Raw genomic sequence first — 19,831 nt, 5'->3', positions numbered from 1 at the left:
CCACCTTGACCAAAACACCCCGTGAGCAGCAAGGAGCTTCCAGAGTTTTCTTCTCCCCCCATCCCACCAGGTCCCACCGCGCTGAAGCACGCACCTTCTCTAATGGCTTGTCTCGCTGCGATTCTCTGCAGCCAGAGGAAACCCTCAGCAGCATTTTTTGGGGTCAGATTTTCATGACTGAGACCTAGTCATGCAAACAAAGATTTATTTTTTTTCTTACCAAAACAACATTAAGGAGAAAATTCTTTCCCATGACTAAAGCCGGGTGGGAATTTTTCAACAGCACGTCAAAGCAGAAAGTTTCGGGGAAAGGGTCAGTTTGGGTGCAATTTGAAATGTGATTTTTCTTTCAGTTTTTGAAATGGGAAAAGGCACACTTCTGGTGTCAAGCGCTTGTCACACAAACGGGAATACAGTTTAGAAATACCCTAGTCAAAAATGCAAACATTTAAAAGGTTGTCGAAGCTGAACTTTCATTTTGATTGTAATGGTTTAAGATTTCTAGTTTGCAAAAAATATAAAGTAATCCTCATCAAGATTTAGTCTTTTAATTAGGTGCAGACCAGGAGAGTTTTCAGCTTTCAAAAATCTGAAATCTTTGCAGGGCAGAGCCATTGCTCCTCCTACTTCAACGTGCCCTTCCTAGCTAGAAATATGTTTTTTCCTAAGGATTTATTTCCAAGTACATCTCTCTCCTGAGTGCAGGTCAGTGGGGCAGACGTCGGCAGCACGGAGATGCAGCAGGAAGCCGTCCTGCTCGGAAATTTCGGGGCAGCATCACTGCTCCTGTCCCTCAAGCACCACACAGTCTGCAGGCAGAACTTTCAGACAGAAGTTGCCTCGGTGTCTTAGAGTTTAATGTCCCTTTGTGGAGCTCCTCGTCACCTCTTTTCTCAAACTGATGACCAGAACTGGGCCTGGTCACTAAAGCTTTACCAGGAGAAGGCTCCTCGCCAGCTCTCTGCTAGCTGCAGCCGGCGCCAGCACCAGCTGGGGCTGTTCGTGGTGGCACCGCCTGGTTGTGTGCTGGTTTTCACAACGAACGGAGCTGGGTGCTTGCTGTGAAATGCAGACACAGAAAGATCAGGATTATTCAAAGGCAGTCAGCATTCAGCTGTGCCGTACCAAGTATCTCAGAGCTCTGGAGGCATTTGAAAAAGAACAAACGTAATCACCAAACCAAAGGCTATGAGGCACCAGAGCTAGGACCCTGCTCTTATATTTGAAGGCAGAAATTCGCAGGGCACAGCATCTCATAACAGGACTGCGTTAAGGACTATGTTCAACAGGGGGCTGGAGTTGAACTACGTTCTCTGTTACTTCAGGGGATACAAAAACAGATAATGAAATTTAAACAAGCTACCACCAATAAAACTCTGAACAACTTGTTGGTCAAACTAAAGAGTGCAGAATATTGTTCTCACCATTTTCTGCAGTTACATCCTCGCCCAGGAGGCTAGCAGAGGGAGAGGGAACTCCTGAGCCGCCGGCAGCCAGAGCCCTTCGGGGGGCGGTGGCGGAGCTGAGCAATCCATCCGACTGTCCAAACACCACGCAGCAACAATGGAAATGGAATTCATTAGACCTAAATAGATGTGATTTTATCCTTGTTGGCCTAACCTTGGTTCCTTGTACAGCGAAGCCTTCCGTCTGTGGGCTCAGACGTTAACAGATGAGTTATTAACTAGCCGTGGCTAATTACAGATAGCTGCATCACCTTCTGAAAAAGGAGCCATTGTCAAGGCCGGTTAGGGCCAAAGTTGAGGTCTCAAGAAGTTAATCTTACCGAAAAAAATCGCTGAATAGAAAATATATTTTTTCTTTCATCTTCCACCGAAAATCATTTTTATGGGAATTTGAACACTTTCCTGAAGTGTTTGCAAAACAGCCACCAAAGCCGGGCAGGAGAAGAACAGGTCAGGCTTTCCCCGTGTTCCGAGCTGGCACCAAACTGCGCCCGTCGCTGAAGAGGAAATCATTACGCCCTGAAACTTTCTTGCATCTAGATGATACACAATACTCTTAATGAACACAGGTCCGGGCATTTGCCTGCCCCAGCTGCATGATTTTTCACTTAGCGCCGTGCTTTGAATCTTCCCACAGGCTGAGAGGAGGGTTGTCCCGGGGAGGAGGGCAGAGCTCCCCGCCTGACGGAGATTTACTTTGCTAATGTGTTTTGATGAGGCAGAAACGCAGAGTGGAGGAATTACAGGAATAATGGAATTATCATTTCTGCCCACAGGAGGAGGAGCCTGCCCTTACCCGGGCTGGTGCCTGGGTGGGTGTCCTGCCCCGGGGACACGGCAGAGCCCGGGGGCTCCCATCGTGTAGGGCACGGCAGGACCTGGATGGCAAAACTTGGGCACCCTGAGCCTGGAGATAATTGTGGGACCCCCAGGCCCCTCCAGAGGGACTGCGAGCGGCGACATGTGAGACGTTAGCTCAGGCTTCCTAATTAGATGGAGAAAACAAATCTGCTCCACCCCAGGCAGCTGCGGCTCCAGCCAGCATGTTACTTATTAGCTCAAATTATTATTATTATAAAAAACACTTGACTTTCTTGTTCAAAAAGTAAAAAGGGATTAGCGGGGTCTCTCAGACGGCTCTCCTCAGACTAACCTCCAGCATCCCAGACAAAGCCCCCACCAGAACAGAGGCTTTCTCAGTGCAGGGACAAAACAGGCCCCAAACGGCAGCAATAGAAAGTCAAAGGCAATACTTGACAGCGCACTCAGCTCTGTTTGCTGACTTTCCCTAACACATACAATAAAGTTCAGCCCAGATATGTCACTGCTGCCAATTACCCAGGGCAACAGCCAGACCCTGGCGCTGGTAAATCAATGGGGGCACAAGGGAAATCTGCTTTCCCCAAACCTGAAGTACGTGGAGGACCATAAAGCACACAAGGGCGGATTAGGGGCTGGGGAACAAAACGCACCGGGAGGGCTCCGGGTCCCCTCTGCCCACCAGCCCTGGTGGCTTTCCCAGCCCCCTGTCCTCCCAAACCTGTCCCATCAGAGGCTGCACCCCATCGGGGGGTTTGGGGAGAAAGGGGCGACCTGCCTGTCAGACAAGGGGGCCAGAAACCCCCCAGGCTTCAGCAGGAGGGCCATCCAAGGCGGCTTTCCCCAGGGCTGGCAAAGCGCTGGGCGGCATGGGAGAGGGCGGCCAGGGCTGGCGTTGGCACATTTGGCTAAAAATGATTTGATTGGCAAATCCAAGCTGTCTGGGAGTCGGTGAGTAATCAGCATGAGCCACAGCTTCGGTGTGAAGTGCTCTCTTTAACCTTATTTTCCTGTCAGACGAACTGCACCACGCTCAGCCCAGCTCTGCTCAGAGGCTGAGGCTTTCCCCGTCCTGCAGGCTAGAATCCCGGACTAAATGGATTTCAGTGATTTGCACGGAAACGCTCAGCTTGGCTGAATAACAACTGGCATTTTTTAATCACACAGCCCCGTGTAGCTGGGTACCTTGAGAATGCCGTCCTGCAGGTAACAACGCTTCTCTGGATACAGCCTGAGGGTGGAAAATGGCCGAGCCCTCGTCCCACCGGTGTCATCAGCACTTCTTCGGTCCTTGCGGGGAAAGCTGTGCCTCCAAGAGCCCTCGGAGGGCCGTGGCATTTGCTTGGAGAGGATTTTGAGAAGCGTGATGCTCGGCCACTCTGGGCTGCCCAGCACCGTGGGCTGTGTAACGGTCCAGAGAAAGTCAATTGGACGCTGCATTTCAGAGATAAGGGCTGGGATTTTATTCCGGAGAACCTGGTGACCCCAATCAATCTCTGTCCCCAAACTGTCTAAAAGTTTGATGCTCTACTCTGCAATTAAACTTTAACAACCAAGAGCTGCAGCAGATGTTCCAGGCAAAATGCATTTATTAACTACTTATTTTTGATGCACATCAGGAGATACCAGCCAAGGCATTTAAAGGCAGACAACTGTTTGCTGGTATACGGTCCCATTAAAATCTAGAGTTATTTTTCATCTCCTTTTTAAGGTTTCCATTACTTTTAAGCTGATAAAAATAAAATAAGCTATGAAATCCCCCAAACTTTCTTCATGACAGTTACTCTGCAAAAAGAACTTAAGCCAACAGTTGCAGTGTAAAGAAGGGAGCTTGAAATGTGAATGAGGAGTTTGGCCACAAACCCAAATGGAGGGGGTAGGGAGTGCAGGCAGGCAGGGAGGACATCGCCCCGCTGCGTGGGTACCTGCCTCACTGCATGTGTAACGTTACTTCCAGGAAATCTTGAAAGAAAGAAAATCTGTTAGGATTTTTTAAAAATAAAAAGTAAAGCATAATTCCTGCCTATGTGGGGGTGCTGTGCTTTGAGCCTATTTTTTTTATGAGAGGACTTCTTCGCATGGCTAGTCCTGCCCAGGGGGTCTAGCAGAGCCCCAGATGAAAGTATGCAGCATCTACTGACACGAGTGTTTGTCCCCAGCACGGTCAAAGGACAGGATTTGGGTCTGTAAGCAAAAGTCAAGATGTGAATTCAGTAACCAGTGTTGGCACGTGCATCAGGTCCCAGCGATCCCCCTCTGGCGAGCACAGGACACAGGAGAACCTTTCCTTGTGGCAGTTCTCGCAAGCACAAGCGGTTTGTGGGATGGGGACACGAGGCATTTAGTGACCCACCTTCACACCGTGCAGCACAGCCCAGGGCACCAGCTGGACCCCGTGCTCATCGGGCAGCGAGAGGGCACCCAAGGAAGATGCTCCTCGGGGGATGCACAGAAAAATCCGTGCTTTCAGCTCTGCACCACGCTGGGCAGCTCAGACAAGGCTCACCCCATAAGGTGGTGAAACAGGGTGCAGCCCTGAAGCCCAAAGGGGAGCTTTGCCTGGTGCCTGATGCCCGTCCAGGCACCGAGCACGCTGTCAGCTCGGCCCCAGCCAAACGCCCTTGGGCTGGCCCCGTCCAGGGCCGGGAGAAAAAAGGGGCCTTCGGCGGGGAGGCGTTTTTCATCGCCCTGAGAGCTGTGTCCGACTGCATTGTCGGAAGCAGCAGGTAGCAGCGAAAGGCTGGGGCATTCCCCTGGCCAGCCCCAGCCCCCGTTGCGCTGCCTTTCAGCGCGAGCCAAAGGTCAGCCCGCAGCCACGGCTCCGAGCCCGCGCTGTTTTGTTACGATTGTCACAAGGTAAATTAATCAGATTTACGGCATTAAGCCCGGCCGTATCTTGAGCCTTTCAGTCCTTTCTGCCCCCAAAACTTGCCTCGTATAAAGGGGCTCTTTGTTTATCCTGCACTTACAGTCTTCATTTGGTGACGGGGAGCAGCTAAAGGGATGACAAGTGTAAAGGAAGGGCTGCTGCTGGCAGGTGCCCAGCGACAGCAGCGCTTGCAGCCCCAAACCTTTCCCATCTCCCTCCATACCAGGGCAGAAAACGGTGGTTGCATTGCTTCAAATATTCCTCCCAGGTAACCAGCTGGGGAAGGTCATGTTTTCAGAGCCGCACGCCTTTCGGGGAGGGCAGCTGCCCCGAGATAAGAGAAGCAATTCCAGAGCAGGGCAAAGCACCACGACCAGAAGCACAAAGCTCAATTTATCTCCTCCTGACGCACCCCCAGCATGTGGGACCATTTACACACTTGTTTGCCTTGGTCAGCCGGGCTGCAGAACCACCGGGGAGCTCAGTCTTATTTCATTTTCCGATGGGGATGCCAAAATGCTGGTCTCAAGCACGCAGGGGGCTGCCCAGACGCACTCCCCAGCTGCAGGGATCTTTATCCCGCCACGCAGGAGAGCTCCAGCGTCCTGCTGGCAGAAATTTGTCTGCAAATTTCACCTCATTGAAGGGAGTGAGGGGCCTGCAGGACACGGGCTGAGAGGAGAACTTGATTAGGGCCAGGGAGATGGAGGCACATCAATAGCCCTCCCGCCAGGGGCCCGCCGTGCACTTCTCCGTGCTCTTTCTCACTCGCAGGATCGCATCTACGATCGCTGGGTTTTCAGCGAGTCTCATTTCTCCAGAGTATGCGGCATTAAAAAAACCTATACTTAACCTATCCATATGGAAAAGCAATCTTGAAAGAAATAGCAATGGAACCAAGAGAGGACAAGTAGCTGGCGAAGGCAGCTGCAGAGAAACTTGGAGCTAGAGTGGAAGAGGGTGGGAACTGGCATCAGCGACCTTATCTCCTGCAGGTGCATTTGATTATCCTCAGGGCAGCTCATAACCATGGAACATAAAATAGATTGATGCATTTGTTTTGAGCGATGGCATGCAGATAAGGGGAATTATACACCACATTTGGATGTTTTGCTTGTATTGATTTTTCTGCTTCAAGTTTTTAGCTTTTCCACAAGAAAATGAAAAGCAAGATGACAGGATACGGTCGGTACATTAACATGACCTCTTCGTAATCAGAAAACATTTCACGTGCATTTAAATTTAAATAAGGGGACCACAATGACAGCCTAAATTCCCACCATCCATCACTCTTTGCAAAAGGACCTCTTCCCAGAGACGGCTGGCATGCTGAGCGCCTCCTCTCCCAAAACAAGCAGCGTGGGTGAGTTTGCATATAATCTGCTGGCCTGGTGCTGGTATGTAACCCAAAGATGCCTGTAACTTTCAGAGCGTGAACGGTGTCATGTTGACTGAAAAACGAGACTTCTCTGCGAGCTGAGGCTCCCTGTAGCACAGCAGCACGGATCTGTGCACAAAGCCAGCAGCCCGGCTTCAGGGGCTGCATCCTGCACGCCTCCCAGCCACAATCTGCCTCCCACACCTGCCTCCAGAGCCTGGCCCCGCTGACTCATGAAAGCCTGGAGGGCTTCAAATAGCTTTTTTTTTTTTTTTTTTGTATTTTCAGATGAAAAAGAGTTAACCAGTGTATTTCCTAAAAGAAAAAGAACATAGATGTGATTCATGTTTTCAGGCACAAGTCTGCTTAAATATTTTGCCAACATACATCGGCTACAATCATCGTGATTATTTCCTCAAGATTAAAAAAAAAAAAAAAAAAAAGGAAGAAGAGGGAAGAGAAGGTACTCCCAACCATGCCTGAATTAAAGAAATGGTGTCATTTCTTTGGTATTATCATTATTTTCATTTCCCTCTTCTCCCCCCCCCCACCTCCACAAATCATTAAATCATTAAAATGATTAAAAAAAATACCACAGCAGACGTCTGGCCTGTTTGATCCTGAGCCTGAATAGGAACAAAAAAGGAGTCGAGACTCTGATTATGGAAAAAAAATGAAGTAGAAGAGAGAAGAAATTTGTAAGAGGAAAGCCATTAAGGAGAAGCTCCAGCTTTGATCTCCGCCCTGCTCCAGCTCTGCCAGGGGGCTCTGCGGAGCGAAGCCAGGCCATCAGGCGGAGGAGCGCAGGGGCAGCATTTTACGTGACCTGCACAAAGGAAAACAAGTCACTCGGAGCGAGATTTCCATCCTTCGGGTAAGAGAAAGGAAAGAAAATACAGATTGGATGTGTCTAGATTGAACACAGGAATCAAATCACTGCTGCTATTTTGACTTGTGCGCAGCCAGCCTCTTTTAGCCTACGGAGGCTGATGAACAGGCTGCCAGCCTGGGCTGGCTTGTTCTTTTTAATTCCTGATTTGTATACCCTCACATCTGCCCTGCTGAAGGGAATCCAGTGCTGAGGGAAGGGCCAGTAGAAATCAGAGCGATGGCAGCATCGAGCGTTAGCAGGCACACAAAGCTGACCTGTCACACGGACCTCGGTGCTTTTCAGCAGTAAAATGACACTGGGAACAATGAAGGGTCACTTCCTACGTGTTCCCTGCTAACAAGTCTGTGCATATGCTGGAGACAGGGACATTTGCGTCGAGCCAGCTTCCAGGTGAGGAAGCTAAAGGAGGGCAGTCCCCTGGTGGGATCCACGTTGCCCGAACCGTCCCACCTTCTGGGTGCTGGATGCAAACAGCCCCGCGCTGTCCCCGCAGCTGCCTCTCAGCACGGTGGTGGAAAATTTGCCCTTAGGAGTCTGAATGGGAGCAGACCCGGCCTGAAAATCTGCCACTTGGAGTAAGTACACCAGGCATCTCGTTTTCCAACTGGAAAAGTGTTTTACCTCAGCCCTGCTGATGAGAATTAATTGAAGACACATGTTCACGAGACCCAGAGGACATCTGTGCAAGCGCTCAGTGAGAAGATCAAGCCCAACTCACACCACAAAGTCATGTGCATAACCAGCATCACCTGCACTGCCAGCTGCAGGCACGCAGGAGGAGGGCTTGGGGTGCCAGGCACCCAGCTTCCATCTAACCCGAAGCAGCCTGTCCCCTGGGGATGCACGCAGATGTCACCTCCGCTGAGGAGCGGCCACCCCAGAGCTGAGAGTGGCACCTGAGCAGCGCCAGCAGCCGCAGGGAGGGAGCCCTTGTCCACTGCAGCAGGCCGTGGCAGCAGCAGGGCTCCCCGGCAGGCAGCTCACGCAGCAGGCACGACACCAGCAGCCACCCAGAGCTGCACCAGCTGCGGGATGGTCCAGGGCTCGGTGCGGGCCATGGTGTGACTGCCAGAGGTCACACACGGCAGCCAGCTCTCTCTGCACTGATGGTGTGTGCAGGAGAGCCCTCCGTCGCTGTGTCTGACCAGAAGGGGACCGATGGGAAATGGTCATTTTTAGCTCAGGAAGCAGTTGTTTTGGGTGGATTTAGCGTAAATGTTTTCAATGTGTTCTCCCCTTCCCCCTTTCCAAAACAAGGCATCACAGAGAACAAAACTAAAGTAAGAAAAGCTCAACCACACCTGGTCAAACAGAGCATTTACCTTAATCCACGAGAATCAGTTTCCTTTTCATTTGTTTCACTTGCATATTTTTTAAAAACAGTAAACTCATTCTTTCATGCAGAAATAGCAAATCCCACATTTCGCAGTGGAACACCAGCCCGAAACAATGCAGAGAACTTTCTCAAATCAAAATCCATCTGCTAGTCTGGCTGTTTTGCCATTCATTCTCTGTCTTTTTCCCCTCCCAGATTGCCCACTGAACGTGATCCCAGTTCAGAAACAGTTTCAGCCGGTACGAACGTTTACTTTTCACCGAATAAACTGAGCTCAGTGCCACCCAGCATTACTCCTACCACCAAGGAAATACCGCCTTATGCTTCATGAGCATTTCTGACACCATTTGGGAGGTTTGTCCAAGGGGAGACCAAGCTTTTCAACCTGGAGGGCCCCACGTTGGGCTTTTGCAGAGAGCTTTGGGCAGCTGAAGGAGCTGAAATACGTGTCCGGCTGCGCTGGTGGGTGCTCCCTGCTGAGGGGACGGAGAGGGTAGAGAATGGGGGGGCTGCCTCGTCAAAACACACCAACATTCATCTGGAGGCATCCTTACACAGCCTGAGGGACCTGCCTACATCGAGCTAGTTTACACGTGGAAGTCAGAGCAAGTTAAGTCCAAGTGTCAATTTAAAGCATGGTTGATCAAAGAGCAACAACGCACGAGCGCGTTACTGCTAGCTAGGAATTTGCCCTGCTGTCAAGCTGCCTCCCAGGCACCTCTCCCCGGCGCTGTGATCTCCCGGGGTTTGTCACCAGCCAGCAGCCATAGCGCAGGGGATCTCCTGCTGAAGGCAGGCACAGCACATGTCGGTGCTAAGGGCAGAAATGAGTCTAAAAACGGAGAAGGCAGTGCTGGGCGGATCGGGCAGCCCCAGCACTCTGCCTGCTGCCGCGAGGGAACATGTGCTGCACAGCCCCGGCTGGGAAACGCGGTGAGAAGTCATCCAAAAACTCACTGCAGAATGGGCTGCTTTTAAAACGGGGATTTTAAGGGAGTGTTTTCATTGCTTGAAAATCTTCTAGCTCCGAAACAAGAATTATTGCCCAGCTTTTGTAAAAGAAAGCAGTAAAAGCATTTATGTGCACAAATCCCAAACGTAGTCTTTATCCAACTACGTTTCCATAGAAAATGCTTCTACTTTCTTGTCTGTTTTGATGTTGAAAATACCTGGTCTTGCTCACTGACAAAATTGCACCTCATGGACCCCTCTCTTTTCCAAGGAAAACAGCATCTGATACTCAGCCAGGGAGTATCTTAGCACCTCTGTCTCCTGTGGATTTTGCCTCTGGCTTTAAGGAGAGCAAAACCCAGCCCAGAGCCCCCAGCACAAGCATTTGGAAATGGTTTGCTCCGCATCCCACTCCCACTTGTTTGGGATTAAGGAAGAGAGGCATTTAAAGCCACGGGTGGGGGAGACGAGCTGGGAGGCAGGGGCGGCAGCTCCAGCTCCGTAGGGGGACAGCGGCACCGTCCCTACCTGCTCTGTGTCCCACAGCACAACGCTGCCCTTTCCCCAGGGGGTTGTTCCCCAGCATGGGCTCCAGCATCCTCCTCGGTGTGCAGGAAACATCTCTGCCTGGGGCTGTGCACCCCCAGCTCCTCAGCCAGGCGCCCTCACAGCCTGACTGCTCTCCAGCCTCATCTCCCTGGGCAGCACAGAAGGAAAATAAGATAGTGTTAGGAAAAAGGGGAACAGTTATAAGCTGAAAGAGATTTAAATCAGGTGTTAGGAGGAAATTCTTTGTTCAGAGGGTGGCCCAGGCTGCCCAGAGAAGCTGTGGGTGCCCCATCCCTGGAGGTGTTCAAGGCCAGGCTAGATGGGGATTTGGGCAGCCTGGGCAGGTGGGAGGTGTCCCTGCCCATGGCAGTGGGGTTGGAATTAGATGATTCTTAAGGGTCCCTTCCAACCCCATTCTAGGATTCTAAGAAAACCCTTACTCTGCCGGCTGGCTGGATAAACGCCTGCATTTTATGTTACAAACCTTCTGCCTGCTTGACACACTTGCATCAACAGCTTTTCTGCCCGTTCTCATAGATGTAAATGATGTAAGTGCAATTGTGTCCAAGGCACAGCAGCGTGCTCTTGGGCCAGAGCAGCTGCAAGGGATCTCCCAATGCACAGATAAAGCCTGAGCCACTTGGACCTCAGAGTTGGACCAAAGCTCTGGGAAGACCTCGATACTGATGCTTGCAGCAGGGCCAGAAGCATCGTGGCAGCAGCGTGCTCCTGTCCCCGTCCCAAGCAGCACCTTTCCTGGGCAGGGCTGGGGGCATGGGGCAGCATCTCTGCTGGCCTTTGAGGGGTGTGTTGCAGTCTGCATGGGAGACTTCCCATTTCCACGGCACTCACATCCCTTTGGGGTAGGAGAATGAAAACCAGGTCCATCTTGCCACCTTCCAGCGACCGCCCCGCTGCTCGAGGTGGCATCTGAGCCTGCTTCAGAGCAGAAGCACAAGCACACGAAAACTGAGTTATGGAGAGTCTCCTGACAGGCTGGCAGCGGTCTCGGTGACTCACTAACTTGTGATTTCCTCCGTGGTGGTTTTCCAGCACAGCTGCTGCTGGCCGCAGCACATGGCAAGCGCCGTGTCATTTCTCAGAAGGCCGGGCTGTGTGGGCAACCTGTGCATCGCTCATGCAGAGCCCACCACAACATCCAGTAATTGCCAGGAGGATAACAGGCCATAAATCTGGGCAGCTGCACATGTGAGGCACGCACGGTCTGGCTCCTGCAATCAAAGCGCGTGTGTTTTTACTCTGTGCAGTGGCTGAATGTGTTTCTCATTCTGGATTCCCCTTTCCAGAGGAAACTCCCTCCATCCCCCTCACTTCTCTCATCGTCTTTATGGAAGGACCTCAGGCATTCTGGAAGCGTGGGGAGAGGTTTACGCCATTCCTGCAAGACATCTCAACTGCTCGGTGCCACTTGACAAGCAAGGGAGCTGCAAACAGAGCCATGGTGTAATTTTCTACACACAGCTTGCAGGGGAAGCTGGAGTAAAAGGCAATTCTCTGGCCTCCCAGCCCCATCTTTTCTCTCCAGGCTTGAAATCAGAGCATCTTATTATGCACAAATTTGATTACAAAATGCCTGGGCTGCCTGGGTTACAGGTTTATTTGCAAACCTGAAACCTAGCTCTAGGGTCACAGACTTGTTTTGAACAAACTCAGGCTAAGATTTGACTGGAAGAAGAAAGAAATCTTTTTCTTCACAACCCCATGGAGAAAAAATTGAAATTTAAAGAGGCTTTGTCAAACAAAACCTAACCTGGCCAGCCCAGGAGCCCTGCACAAAGGGGCATTGTACTCTGCTGAAGAAACAGCGCATCCAGGCTGTCAAGACCATGTCCCGTGCTGCCAGTGAGCGCAAGAAAGCTGGACTCAGGCAGCTTGATGACTTCATGTCTGAGAGCCGGGTGAAAAGCATCTTCCTGCCTTCTTTCCCTTCTTCATGGAAGGCACTTGGCGGAACAAATCAGACTGCAAGGAGGGCCAGTAGGAGCAGGATGGAAAACAAAGTTAGAGGAGCACGCCAAGAGCAACCGCAGGATCTGCTCAGCAGTGAAACTGCAGGAGGTTTTGCTGCTCACCAGCAGGGACAACCAGCCGTGCACATGGGGAGCAGGAGCCATCAGAGAGAAAAAAGTACTGAGAGCAATGAAGGAATAGCTCTACCCGCTGGCAGAGCAGGGACAGCAGAAGGCTGCAGGAGCCCTTCCCAGTGCAGGCACTGGGATGAGTCCAGTACGGTGCTCCTGTGAGCGTGGGCAGAGCAGGGGGAGCAGGGTGCAGGCAGAAGGGAGCTGAGCACAGCTCCCTTGGCTGCTGCCCACAGCTCCCAGAGGCAGCACAGCCAGGGGTACTGCCTCCGCGTCCTGGTGGGTTCCCCTCTTATTTCTAGAGGACTGCTGAGTCTTCCTGGCTTGACCTGCTATTGGCCTTCTCTTTCTCCCCACACAACCAGTAATGCACGTTGAGCTCACAGATTTCATCTGTTGCTCACGAGCAGAGGGCACTGGTCACTGAGAACCAAGACAACATCAACCAGCTCTCCAGCTATCTCAGCGGGGGCTTGCATTTAAATGCCTCAATAAGGAAGCATAGGAATGAACTCTGTCCCTTGGAAGCAAAGCAGCGCTGTTCCCATTGGCAGTGGAACCAAACCGGAGCAGAGAAAAACAACGCAGCACGTGTGCACAGCACCACGGCGTCCATGCAGTCTCTTCCTAGCATCCCAGGTGTGCAAAGGGCTGCCAGCAGCAGGATTGCTCAGCCCAGCCCATCGCAAAGACCCTCAAGGAAAACAAGCGATCTCCCCGAGCCGCACGCCACGTGCTGTCTGGTCTCGCTCCCTGCCACGCTGGTTTCCTGGAACATACCTGAGACTTCAAGCCCCACTTTAAATGAAACAGCTGTTCTGACCACTTACAAGGAGGCAGGGAACCCAGCCATGCTTTTCCAGCCATGGAAACCACATGAAAAGCTCTACAGGCAGCTTTCCCTGCCATTCCCAGTCTTCTTCATCCAGGCCAGTCCAAAGGATGGCTTGGCCAGAGAAAGGAGATTTGCAGAGCTGTTTGTCATAAATCCAGGATTTCACTAACATTCACCAATGGATTTTCTCTCTTCTAGGAGGGTGCTTGAATCACCCTTGATGTGGGCTTAGGAGTAAAAAAGAACAGATCTTTACAGACTGCAGGTTTTTTTTGTGTGTGTTTTTTTTTTTTTTTTGCATTCTCCCTGATGTAACTGTTGGTTGCATTTCCAAATCCCTCAGAGGAAGGTGCCTTTTCTAGTGAATTTGTCTAAATCCCTCCTATCCCTTACTTTTCATTCTTTCTGATATTCTTCCCCTTTGGTTTTCAACTGCTCTTTTGCATTTTACTGCTGTCAAACACAGGAGAAATACCATTTCATTCCTAGATATAATTACCTCTCTTGTGTCCATATGAAACTGTTTATCTAGTCTAACTTGTAGTCTGGGAAAAGTCCCCACAGAACATAGCAGGATGAAACCTGCAGGTCAGACAGGAATGATATTAGCTGTCTCAACAGCTGAAAGCAGAGCTTTTTCTAGCAGGTATTAGACAGAAACTATGGCTTTGACAGGGAGTTTCGCCTCCATGGATGAATTTATAGGTTGTTTTAAAAATCTTATGGAAAACCTGCCTGATTTTCCCTGGAGCTGAAAGCATCCCACTACAGATATTTCTCTTACAACCGAGCAAACATTGTACTGAACGAGGACAGCTTGTCTGGTCTGGGGCTTTGTTAGATGTTCAAAGCTCAGCAGAGCCTCAAGCCCTCAAAGGAGCACAGCCCCAGCTGGAAGGACATTCAGACCGTCTGGATGGTTTCACATCAAAAACCCTAAAGCCTTAACCTGAACGCCCCTAATCTCGCAGAAACTCAGGTTTCACAGGACGGAGCTCTTGTGCTCACAGATTGCCCGAGGTGATCCAAACCAGAGCTGAGCACACAAAGCAGCGCTTAGACACTTCACACGTCTGAGGCTTGTGACTGCAGAAAAACCTGCCAAGACAATCCCATATCACAGCTCGGGCAGGGTGGCTGTGCCACCCAAGTAACCTCCTGGAAGCTGAGCAGGGCAGAGTTGGGCTCTCTGGGCTTGATGGAGCAAGGGCACGAGCCCCTGTGCAGCTGAGCGGCAGCAGCAGGGCTCAAGGAGAGGTACAGGCTCCATTCCTGGGAGTCTGTCCCTGCAGGACCCTGGCTGGTGATGCAGATGAAGCGCTGCCCTGGTTTTAGTCCCTCGGGAGACCTGCAGAAACAAGATGCCCCCAGGCACTTCAGCCTGTGGAGCTCAACGGTGCCTTTTGGCAGACTCAGGCCTGCTGCCGTCAGGCAAGGAAATTAAAACAGAGAGGTAAACTACAGAGCTTTTCTCCAGGATGAGACTTTCTCAGAAATGATGCTGTACAACAAGATATTATCCGCTCAGAGAAGACTTTTGCTCAGCTGGTGAAAATACCACGTGTGGGCTTTCAAACGTCTGGTGTAAGAGCTGGCAGGCACTGAGATGCAGGTGAATGCATGGCACAAGTTTCCCCTCGGCTGGAAAAAACATGACCTGGTACAGCTCTGACTCAGCCTTGATTACAAGGAGGTGTAGATGCTGCTGGGGCTCAGCACCCTCCTCCAGCTCGCTCACCCCTGCGTGCCGGAGGCGCCTGGCCAACTCCTGCTGTGCCCTACCCCACACCCTGGCTGTTTCCATCCCTCGCAGGAGGAGCTGGATGAGCCCACAAAGGCCTGGGGACTTCATTTCCTCCTTCCCAGGAGGTGGGAGGGATAGCTTTTATTCCCCCAGCCGAGGCAGCTGGGCTGGATGGAGACATGGGCCGCTCTGTGAGCTGCAGGCTGCCCACACCCTGCCCTTCCAGGTACTAATCACCCCTTCCAAATAAGCCACCTTGCCACCTCTGCAAAAAAAAAAAATAAAATCCACTTGTAAAAACATCGTGGGCTGCTTTAATGAGGCTATTTCAGAGCAGTTTATTTACTTCATTGTGCAGTATTTGCCTTCCCCCTTGCTTTTGGACTGCATTAGTAATTTTTCTCCCTCTGGATTAAAAAAGGTGTGTTCCCGCTCCCCCTCCCGCCAGTAGATGTAGAAAAACTGCTTTTTGTTCCCTACTCTCTGGGCTTTCTATGTGACGCCAGGGCTGCTGATCACTTTTAATGGCTGTTCGTTTTTCTCCACACAACACGGGCCGAGGAGCACTGCCCTGTTCTGAGCAGTCCCGCAGACCAGCCGAGAGCCTCCTCGGAGAGCCGTGCCCAGGCCAGGGCTTATCAATAGCTGCCACGCTGCGTCTGCTGCTCTGCCTCAGCTCATTTACCCCTTTTGTATGTTCAGCCCCTTTCCTATGGCACAGCAGCACCCTCGGCATCTCTACTGATGTGACTAGGGCTAAAAACGCTCCTTTTTTGCCCCAAACTGGTATTACACGAAGCTGATTTCACATTTGGAAGCAAAACTCACATTCATCCCCTTGCATATATGGCTAGCTGTGAGAAAAGCCTGTAAGAGGTGGATGGGGAGGTGTGACAGCAGCCACAGCTACATCCCCTCCAGCAAACCTGGCTCCCGTGTGGGCTGCAGCAGCGCCCAGCTCCCCGCAGTGACTTGCTCTGCCAGGGCTGGCTTAAAGGATAGACCAAGCAGGCGTCTACCCACCCCCAGGAAAAGCTTGTGCTGCTAAAAACCAAGTTTGCTGGAGTAAAATATTTATTCTCAATTTCCTGTTAAATTTGGCAGGAACAATGATTTTTTTTTTCCTGGTAGTATTTTATTAGGAGATAGGGAGTTAATGGGAAAACCCAGCAAAGCACAAGCTGCCTCCTTCCCGTAGCAAACAGGGCAAGTCCAGGGCCACGTTTCCCTCTCCTAGCTCGCACAAGGACACAGCCCTCAGCTTTACCCTTGGACATCGCTGAGAAACCTCGGATCTGGTGGCTAGAGGCAACGCTTCACAGCCAGCAGGTCGTTAGCAGCAAGCCCCTCAAAAGTACCTTGAGGAATGGCTTTTAGGGAAATTAACTGCCTCTGGCAAGAGCAACCACAGCGCTAAGGTCACCACATAAGCCGGCTTGCCTGGTGCTGCTCCAGCCTTTGCCAAGCCAGCCTTGCAGCCAAGCTTTCAGAGAGCAGCCCAAAAGCAGACCTGAAACGGCCTCTGGCCCGCAGCAGGCAAAGAGGGTAAAACACAGGCGCTTGTTTTCTAGCTGGGAAAAAAGCTACACTGAAACACCTTCGTGCTGCTTTGCCAGAGCCCGTAAGTTATTTATTTTCTCTGCTTTTCTCTAAAGCACCAGAATAAAATTAAACCAGGCATTTGCATCAGTGTCCCGAGCGCAGCAATAGGCACTGCAGAGCTCCCTACTCAGGCCTGGTTGTAAACCAAGTGCTTGATATGAAATATTGCAGAGGGATTCATCACAGGGCAATTAGGCTTTAATCCAACTGCAGATTTATCCACTCGATGATTAAACCTGTCCTGGTTGCTAAAGACCTCCTAATAACAGAGGCACCAGTGCTTTTTTTTTTTCTCTTCTCCCTCATTTAGAGCATTTAAATCCCATATCAAGCTATTAACATGAATTGAAGGTTGGTTTATAATATAGGGAAGCACTATAAAGTTATCAGAATTCATTCTCAGTTGGGCATCACGAATATTGGAGCACTTGCCATGCCACCACCCTGCAGGATAGGTCAAACGAGCACAGGAGCTCTGCACACCCACCAGGACGCAGTTCTCAGAAAAGCTTCTGAGAGCTGCCTCCTCTCCTCATCCAAGCACAACCCTGTCCCTAGTTTTTTCTCCAGGAGGACAAGATTACTTGCAGTACAAGAGGATGGTGAGCAAGAGGCTCTGTTTCTCCAGAGACACCCATGAACAGCCCTAGGCCTGGTGCCACCCACCACAGATTTATTTCCATTTTCTGTTTGGAGCCTCACTGGAGTCCATCCCTTTTCTGCTGCCCTAAGCCTGGTATCAGAGACTTTTTCTCACCTCCCGCATTTCCCTTTCTTCTCATTCCTAATGCAGAAGCTCCTAGATTGCAGCTAAAGAGAGACAGACAGACTCCCATTTCCAGACGCGGCTCCCTACCTGAGTACCCCATCAGTGCAGCAGCAAGCCAAGCTGCTCCCCCAGTCAGCATTTATTGGCAGTACAGCCGTGCAGCCCACCCATCTCAGGTGAGATCAACCACCCTTAACGCAGCACACCATGGGCCCTATTTTCCAGCTGCAGTTCCTTCTCTTGGTTTAGAGGTAGCCCTTTGCACCAGGCAGAGCTGGGGGCTGGCAAGGTGTACGCACCCTGGGCTTCTGCAGGCAGACGTGGGGGTGAGAGCGCCCTGTGCTGCTTCCTACCTGGTCCCTGGAGGTTCCCCACCCCTCCAGGGGTATTCCTCTCTCTCTCCCCAGGATTGTTCCCCTGGCTGGTCATGGAAGAGTATTTCTCAGCACCAAGTGAACCCAGAGCACTACCTGTCCGTAGTCACCACGCAAGGAGCTCAGCCTGCATGCACCATGCAAACACCTTTCCTGTGCTAATGGCTAGCTCGTTATGGCCTTCCTCAAGAGATACCACCTTCATACCACCCCAGCTCAGGGGCTGCCAAATACTTGTGCAGAGGGGAGGAAATCCTGCTACCTGGGAGCTTCCCACTCACAGCTGGGGAAAGCGACCGCGGCTTTGCACACAGCAGGTCAGATCATCGCTGGGCTGTCTCCTGAAATTCTGGCTGGCGTGACCCGGGCCAGCAGAACTCCGTTGCCCAGAGCAGCGTGCCTCTGTGGGCACACTCGCAAGGTCAGGCTGTGCCACCCCTTGCTGGCAGCAATCCTGCCTCTGAGCAAGGAGCAGGGCTGTCTGCGCCCTGGGGTGCCTGTGCCCGTGGAGTCAGCTCTCGTGGACCAGATTTTTTTTTCCTACCTTGAACGAGTTTGCCCAGAACTGATCATGAATACAATGGAAAGTTTCATGCTGTGCAAAACGCTCCTTCCCATAAGGCAAACATGCATGGGTGGAAAGTTTTCAGCCAGTCTAATGCCAGAGCCAGAAAAGCAGGGCTGCACAGCTGCACCAACAAAGAAAACCCTGCAAAGTGCTGTGCCAACAATGCAAGGGAGAGTTATATGCCAAACCAACAAGCGTGGCAGACAGAGATCACCCCGTAAGAGTCCCATTTACAGTTGTTGCCCAGTATGCAGCCCTAAGAACAGGCCTTGGTCTTTATAACCTGCATGGGCTGATAACATGCCCCCATTTGAAAGGACACACCACTTTTCAAGTCCATTCATTTTGTGTATTTAATGGCTTCAAAGACACTTGTACTAATGGGCTAAATCCTACCCAGTGAACAAGATAACCATCGCTGTGCACCAAAGCCTGCAGTAAAGTCAATATTGACTGAGCTGCCCTGCTGCATCCTGGTGGCTGGGGCTCCCAGGGGTGCAGCAGGTTCTCTTCTGGCACCCGCTCAGGTGGGGATGGACAGAGATTAAACAACAGGAGCCGCAGAGCATGTTGTACAGGAACAGGGACAGCACCACGGGCTTTCTCAGCTCCTCAGACATGAGCAGTCCTGTCAGCTACCAACGCAAAGGGTGATTTGTGAGAGTAAATCACTTTCGGGTCAATGTATACATTATTTATTTTAATAATTAGATGCAAATGGCAGAGCTGTCCAGTAATTGGTCCCCATGCTACAAAATAATGCATGAGCCATAGGACATGACGACTCCACTGATGGAATCAGGTTGTAGCTTTGATTTCTCTTTCTGCCTCACACTATTTTTCACTTATTCCATTATCCCAAACACTTGTTCATATTTCAAGCGCATTGAGGTTTTCTTTGCAAAATCCCCAGACTGAAAGGCCAGTCTCCAGAGGTGCAGATCCCCCTGGAGCTGGGATCAGCCCCCACCTGAACATCACACCTGGCTGTGGCTCACCTCCCGCACTCACAGCACAGTGCTCAGGCTGTGCTTTCAGCCCGGTCACCCTGCAGCACATGGAAATGCTCCCCCTGGGTCAGATGTGAAACCACTGGAGGCAGGAGGGCTGGGGTCAGGCCCAGCTCTGGCAGCAGCACATTGTGCAGTGGGGGGGGTCTCGTGCACAGTTGAAAAGGAAAGGCAATGTCGAGTGGTTTAAGCAAGGGATCACACCACAAATAGCAAACTTCAAAAAAAAGCAGCTGTTACAAATAGTGTGCAAGCAGCTTCTGTGCTGGAACAGCACTAGAGCAGTCCTGAATGATAAATGTTGAAAGGAAAAGTCAGTTCAAAGAGAAGCACTGATCCTCCCACAGGAAAAAAAAAAAACCTTAGGGGAGAGAGATGGAGATAAAGATCAGAAACAATTAAAGAGCAATGGTTATTGAACACACTACCCCTGTGATTAGGGCTCCAGATTTGTCTTATCAGGACTGGGATGGGTGCAGTGAATACTGCATAGCCAGAAGCACCCAAATTGTCGATGAATTGCAAAGGGCTCTGTCAAAATGCAGCTTGTCTACAAATGGAAATCCT

At 51.1% G+C, this 19,831-nt stretch overlaps 1 long non-coding RNA gene across 1 annotated transcript in view; it reads right to left on the bottom strand.

Moving 5' to 3' along the window:
- Nucleotides 1-5,493: 5,493 nt before the first annotated feature.
- The window catches only part of LOC308199929, a 48,578-nt gene continuing 34,240 nt past the window's right edge, over nucleotides 5,494-19,831 (bottom strand). The window contains exons 10-12 of the long non-coding RNA XR_013955094.1: nucleotides 10,745-18,889; nucleotides 10,240-10,408; nucleotides 5,494-6,847 (exon numbers count right to left, since the gene is read on the bottom strand). This is a non-coding gene — a long non-coding RNA (uncharacterized lncRNA). The remainder of the gene's footprint in view (nucleotides 6,848-10,239; nucleotides 10,409-10,744; nucleotides 18,890-19,831) is intronic.

This window comes from Anser brachyrhynchus (genome assembly GCF_964034855.1).
Source record: "Anser brachyrhynchus genome assembly, chromosome: 9".
In the NCBI taxonomy this organism is placed as follows: domain Eukaryota; kingdom Metazoa; phylum Chordata; class Aves; order Anseriformes; family Anatidae; genus Anser; species Anser brachyrhynchus.
The sequence above is the reverse complement of the archived record's forward strand: the minus strand, read 5'-3'. Positions and strand labels throughout refer to the sequence as shown.